This window comes from Sapajus apella, unplaced genomic scaffold (assembly GCF_009761245.1).
Source record: "Sapajus apella isolate SASKATOON/1434 unplaced genomic scaffold, GSC_monkey_1.0 scaffold6, whole genome shotgun sequence".
Lineage (NCBI taxonomy): Eukaryota > Metazoa > Chordata > Mammalia > Primates > Cebidae > Sapajus > Sapajus apella.
This window is the reverse complement of record NW_022436946.1, coordinates 71,266,560-71,273,866: the sequence shown is the minus strand read 5'-3', so window position 1 is coordinate 71,273,866 and position 7,307 is coordinate 71,266,560. Positions and strand designations below refer to the sequence as shown.

At 35.5% G+C, this 7,307-nt stretch overlaps 1 long non-coding RNA gene across 1 annotated transcript; it reads right to left on the bottom strand.

Annotated features, from left to right (window-relative positions):
* Positions 1 to 3,475: 3,475 nt before the first annotated feature.
* On the bottom strand, positions 3,476 to 5,639 carry LOC116549086. The gene is made up of 2 exons (XR_004267706.1): positions 5,153 to 5,639; positions 3,476 to 3,576 (listed from the first exon to the last, which is right to left on the bottom strand). It is a non-coding gene; the product is annotated as an uncharacterized LOC116549086 (long non-coding RNA).
* Between the last annotated feature and the right edge of the window lie 1,668 nt (positions 5,640 to 7,307).

The window sequence follows — 7,307 nt, the reverse complement described above, 5'->3', positions numbered from 1 at the left end:
CAAGTGTTCCCTTTTGTTTACATCCTCACCAATTTATGTTACCATTCATCTTTTTCATAATAGCCATTCTAAAGGGTGTAAAGTTATGTCTCAATGTGGTTTTAATTTGTATTTCCCTGATAATTAGAGACCTTTAAGCATATTATCGTATTTTTGTCCATTCATATTGCTTGTTTTGAAAAATGCCTGTTAAAATCTTTTGTCCATCTTTTAGTTGAGTTATTTGATTTCTTGATGCTGACTTGTTTGAGCAACTTACATAGTTTAAATATTAGTCCCTTATCAGATGTATGGTTTACAAATACTTTCAATACTTGGTTTGTCTCTTCAGTCTCTTGTTTCCTTTGCTGTGCAGAAGCATCTTTTTATTATGATGTAATCTCATTTGTCTATTTTTGCTTTTGTTGCCTTTGCTTTTAGAACACTATCCAAGAAATAATTTTCAAGACCAATGTCATGGAGTTTTTCTTTGTGTTCCTTTCTTGTAGTTTTACAATTTGAAGTCTTAAATGTAAATATGTTATCTATTTTATTTTTCTATATGTTGTGAAATAAGGGTCCAGTTTTATTTTTATTCATATGAGTATCATGTTTTCACAACACTATTGAAAAGACTGTTATTTCCCCATTGTGTGTTTTTGAAAGCTTTAATAAAAATCAATTGACTGTGAATCATTAAGTTTATTTCTGGGATACTTTCTTTTCCATTGGTCTGTGTCTTTTCCATTAGTTTGCGTTTATGCCAGTGCAATGCTGTTTTGAATGCCTTATATTATATTTTGAAATAAGAAAGTGTGATGCCTCCAGCTTTGTTCTTTTGGCTCAAGATTTCTTTAGCTATTCAGGATCTTTTCAAGTTTCAAACTAATTTTAGAATTTTTTTCTATTCCTGTGGAAAAAAAATGGCACTAGAATTTTGAGAGAAATGTTATTGAATGTGTAGATCATGTTAGGTATTAGGGGAATCATTTTAATTATTTCATTCCATGAACATGGGATATTTTTCCATTCATTTATGTTTTCTTCAATTCCTTTCATCAATGTTTTATACTTTTCATTGTACAGATCTTTTATTTTCTTTGTTAAATTTGCTCCTAAGTACTTTTTATGCTACTCGTGAAAGAAAAATAAATTTTGAGGCCCCCAAATCACTAAGCTAAAGGGAAAAGTCAAGCTGGGACCTACTTAGGGCCAAACTGCCTCCCATTCTATTCAAAGTCACCCCTCTGCTCACTGAGATGAATGAATATCTGATTGCCTCCTTTGGAGAGACTAATCAGAAATTCAAAATAATTGAATCATTGGTCTCTTATCTACCTATGACCTGGAAGCCCTCTCCCCACTTCTTCCCACCTTTGCTTTGAGTTGTCCTACCTTTCCAGACCAAACCAATGTTCACCTGGCATATGACGATTGATGTCTCATGTCTCCCTAGACTATATAAAACCAAACTGTGTTCTCACCACAGAGGGCAATCTGGGTGGCATAACTTAAGAACCCTCACTCAAACAGTTAATTATAAAAAGCATAAAATTCTTGGTTTGTTTATATATTGCTCTTCTTTCATTGATAAGTATCACTGTTCTTTTGAATTTTCTGTCAGATGAACCACTTATTCATTTTATTAGGTTTGAATTCCAGAGAGTTATCTTGCTCTTTTATATGGGACATACTTCTCTGTTTCATTTTCCTTGACTCTCTGTGTTGGTTTCTGTGCATTACATACAAGAACAACCTCTTCCAAATTTGTTAGGCTGTGCTTGTGTAGATTATCCTCCCTAACCACCCCAGCCAGACATTCTAAGTGCCTTTCAACTCTCTTTGCTTGTCCAACCTGATGCCTTTTTTCTTGGTGACATCCAAGAAAGTAGAGAGTGAAAAGTTTTGCTATTACCTCGAGAGTAGTGTGATAGGAGCCAGTATATTAGAATGTATCTGCAGATGTTGGGGTATTGTGTGTTCCCTTTTCTTCTCTCTTTTCAAAGAAGCTGAGAGCCAGAGTATATCTTCTACTTATTCTGCCCTACACTAAGGAGAGAATCTGAGGCAGATGTCTATACTTTTTATCAGAGTGCTTATTTTCAACCTGGGAAGACAGCTGAAAGTTTATATGTTACCATTGTGTTATCTGTGGTCTAGGAGACTCAGGCATGCAGAGCTCTGTCAAATCCCAGAGCCAGGTGACTTAGGAGCCAGTCCTTTGGATGAATGCTGTAAAAGTTGGGGCACTGGACTCATGCAGAAACTACTTCCATGGAGGGTCTTCAGATCTGGATGTATTTTTGGAACAAGCCTGGGAAAACGTGCTGGGAGTGCCCACTCTCTGGTTCAAGCAATTAGAAGTCTCACACCCTCCTAGCCGGAGGATACTCCTGGTCTGGAGTTATCACTGAAGCCAGGAGAAAAGGCATAGGATGTGTTTCCTTTCTCTTTCAGGCACATGTAGATTCCCTAGCCTCTCTCTAATGAGAAATTGAAGAACTTTATCTCAAGAATTTATTTAAGGTGGAAGCCAGAGGAAAGGATGCAGAGATGTCCTTCCTCCTATTCTTGCTCTTTGATACCTCCCGTCACTTTTCCTGGAAAGTTTCCAGAACTGGAATTATCACTGGACCAAGGCAGGGAAGAAGGTGTGAGGAGTAGCATCCCTCCCATTTATGCTCAAAGGGCCTTATTCTTTATTTGCTAGGTATGCTACCAGATAGGGCATATTGGAGGCAAGAACGACAGGAAGCTAATAGGAAAGCATGTTGTCAAACCCTTTTCAGGAGAAAAGTAGAAACTAGGCTGATCCCAAGGTCTGCAGCAGCTGGGAGTGCTCATAGGATTCAAAACCCCTTTGTTCTTTGTGATTGAAGGAAATCCTTCAATGTCATTTTCTTGCCTTTCCTCAAGAATAATGGTTTAAGATCCAATCCCTTTGGCAGAGACTTTAAAAAAAGCTGGGTACTACATTACATGTTTCTTCACCCTTCAATAGAAAGGTGAGGGTTGGGGTTTCCTTCCCAGTTATAAGGTGCTATGCTCAGGGTGGAGTTTCATGCATGAGTGTTTCTTCACTTTTTCTGCTCATTTTGATATGGATATTTTCTCAGGCTTTCTGTGTGTAGGAGTCTTTCAACTGCATTCTGGCTTTCTCTTTGAAAGAACTGATCCATGTGTAGGTGTTTACTTGATGTGGCTGGGGGAAGAGAAATGATCAGAGCCTCCTATTCTGCCATGTTTCTGAATTCTCTCTCCTCTTGTCAATTAAATTTTTACTGTGTGTTTTAATTTGTAGAATTGTGTGTGGGTTAAAATATTCTGCATTTCTCATTACATTTTTGTTTCCATTGCTCCTATAAAGTTGACCCTATAATCACTATTCACTTTCCTTTCCTAGCACAACTTTTAAATCTCATTATTTGGTTAGTAATTCTGAAACTAGTATAAAAAATAAAATAAAATAAGGCAAAACAGCAACAGAAAGCAACAATACTAGCCACTTACTGGGTTCCTTATATTTGCCAGACACTATTCAGGATCTGGAGTTGTAGAAATAAATCTGACATTATCTGTCCTCAGGCAATGTAAATTCTAAAGGAAGGAAAGAACAAAGTATTTAGTAATATGAAAATGATTTTAAATTCATTAGTATATTAGTATATTTGTGTTGCTATTTTCACTTGAATATTTTTATATTATACTTCCAAACCTGCTATTAGCCATAGATAAGAACCTTAAGGGTTTTCATATACAGATGATTATTATTATTCACAGTAGCTATATTCTTTAAGGTCATTTTGAACAATGAATTAGCAACTACTGAGTCATTGACTGTAGGAAAAATATAGGGTTAGGTTTCTGAAAGCTTCTGGTCACCATGTTTTCATCAGTCAGTTTACAATCTTATTTTATGAGTTTTATGTTTAAAGATACCTTATTTAGTATATATTATTGATTCATCTACATTAAACTCCTGGCCAATAGCACTATAATTTATTCCTGAACAAATCTTATCTAATGTGTGTTTCCACCGTAAAGTACATCACAGCCTTCTTGTGCTTAGCAACTTAGCACTACACTTTGGGATAATTATAAATAGTGAAATCACTAACAAAAAAAACACACACACACACACAAAAATGAAAAAAAAAGTATTAAATACACCACAAAAAGGACAACTTGTTTACAATATGAGAGCTGAAACAAGAAGGCAGAGCACTGCCTTGTTCAGTCTCAGCCAGGAATGTGTATATTGTGTGACTCAAAATTTTTGCTGTCCTGTGCACATCTGCAGATTAACACCAAAACACGGCAAGTATTGTTGGGAGTTACAAATAAATTTTAGTTAATAGGCAAATTTGCAAAGACAGAGTCAAGAATAATGATAATTTACTCCACTCATGTTTTATCTAGCCACTTTAGTGGACTTTATCTCTTTATTTTTTGAGACAGCATCTTCCTTTGTCACCCAGGCTGGAGTGCAGTAGTACAATCATGCCTCACTGCAACCTCAAATTGCTAGGCTTAAGCAATACTAGCACCTCAGCCTCCTGAGCAGCTGGGAGTACAGGCACAAACTGCCATGCCCAAGTGATTAAAAAACATATATTTTTTTGCTAGAGATGGGGTTTCATTATGTTGCCAAGGCTGGGACATTCTTATTAATTCATTGTCAAAATTTTCAATTGATTATTTTATTTTCTGTATATCTAATCATATATTATAGAAAGAATAGCGATCTCATATCATTCCCATTGACATTTCAAATTAAGCTCCATTCTGTTATCAAAAGTAATATATTCATTCACTATTATTTCAATCTTGTCAATTACATTTTATAACTTCACTATGTTTTTAAAATTGTTTTTTAAAAGTCCTATTTGTACCTGTGTCAGTTATTGACTTATTTTTCACAAATATAATCTTATTGTGATCAGCATATTTTGCTTTTCCTTTTACCCAATGTAGTGTTCTATCTAGGCAATAGACTGCTAGCACTGATGCATTTTGTGCAGTTTTGTGCTTGACTTGACAAGATTTCTATACTTATCATTCATGCTCAAGCAGCAATCCTTGAGACTATGACAAATTAAAAGAAAAAAATAAGTGTATTCTAATGTTGTCAGCATCAATGTTTTAAAGTAAAATATGCGTGTGAGGAACTTACCCATGCAACTGTACCGGGAATGGCTGACTTGATCTGAGATGGCACCACCAAGGTTGCCATCACATTAATAGGATAATGTTCATTGCTTGTGGCAGGTGTTGTTGAAACTGATGAATATGTTCAAGTCAGCCTGTCAGATGCAGGTTCCTCTTCGCCAAATGTCTGCTATTTACATTTTCATCATTGTTGCCATAAGTCCCTCCCTTGATTGCCTTTGTACATTACCCTCATGGCCAAGCCCAAGGCTTCACTCTCAAGTAATTAAGGAAATACAAAGCATTTTCTCTCATTATTAATAAGCTAAAAAATAATTCCATTGCACTCCTTTCTTAAATTGGGAATATTTTAATGGAAAATATTATACTTTTTAATATAAGTTTAAAAGAATTGAGAAATAACTGTTTTAATAACTTGGTGTTGAGGTTTAAAACCTTGATAACTAGGAATAAGTGATATGCAAAAAAACAAAATAAAAGGATTAGTATATGTTGTTTAATTTTTTAAGATATAAAAGTTATTATTTTATATCTCTGAATTTTGCTGCAACATTTTTAGAAGATGCTACATTTTTACATGAATAAAAATCAAGGCTAGTGAGAACACTGTAACATTCAGGTGATTTACTTAGCATGACCCTCTAAAATCAGGCTGCCTTATTGTTTGAAAGGCTGAGTTTTTCCTCATTGTGTCCATAGGGTGCTTTCTCATACTTCTATTCAGAGATCATTCAAGTATAAAGAATACCTAATAATTTCAGAACTCATATTAACTCTGCTGATGTGCAGGTAAAAAAAAAATTGCCCTTGGTGCTAATCAAGTGGTTCTGAGTTAAATAATATTTGCATGGCTGTTATTACATATTTAATAGCTAAATTATTTAAACCATATCATGTGTCTAAATGAGGTTAGCCGGGTAGAGTTGGTGGGATGATGTATTTTATGGTTTAAATTATTAGCCCAAAAGACCATTCAGTGCCCAAGTCATCAATTGGATACTATTACTTATATTTCTCCCAAGAAGCAAATACACACACACACACACACACACACACACACACACACTTATATTTCTCCCAAGAAGCAAATACACACACACACACACACACACACACACACACACACACACACGCCACACACATCAAATCATGCAGAATCAGCAGTCTCAAAATATCTTCTGATATTTTTAAGGGCTATCTGATTCTTTTTCCACAAAATGACACTGCAATCATCTACTCCCTTGACTTTTTTCCTTTTTCTCCAATTTACGTGAGCTAGAAATTTGCTGCTCTTGCCACCGTCATGCAGTTTCCCTGTGGTCTCAGCCCTCATTGGACTGCCATTGCGGCTGCTCAGTTAAATACCTTCTCATTTTTTTTTTCACTAACCTGATTCTCATTTAATCAGGTGAATATTCCTTCTGTTTTCTGCAAAATTGTTCTTTCAACAATTTTCTTGCCTTTGAATATCACAATGCTATAATTAATGTATCTGCTTCCTACATCTTTGCCAAGTTATAACTAATTTCTTCTCAAATTCAGGTTCCAATTTACCATTTCCAATCATTCCTTGACTCTTTTTTTTTTCTTTTTTGAGACAGAGTCTCACTTTGTTGCCCATGCTGAAGTGCAATGGCGTGATCTTGGCTCGCTGAACCTCCTGATTCTCCTGCCTCAGCCTGCTGAGTAGCTGGCACTACAGGCGCATGCCACCATGCCCAGCTAATTTTTTGTATTTTTAGTAGAAATGGGTTTTCACCTTGTTAGCCAGGATAGTCTCAATCTCCTGCCCTCGTGATCTGCCCACCTGGTCTCCCAAAGTGCTGGGATTACAGGCCTGAGCTACTGTGCCGGGCTCATTCCTCCATTCTTAAAGCTTTATTGATTGACTTTGTTCCTCTAGCCAACAAGTTGTCAACACATTTGAGTTCAATGAGAAATATTTATATTTATATTTATTACTATTTATAACTGTACTAGGATTCTTCAGTTATTTCAACTCTTTACTTCTGATCCAATTATATAGTAACTTATTTGAAGAAAAGACCAGTTTTTCCTATTATTTTTCTGGTTCATATAGCATTTATTACAAGTATCATATGTAAGATATTCTGAATAAATGTCTACTGAATGAATGATGTGTTAAAATATCCAGTGAT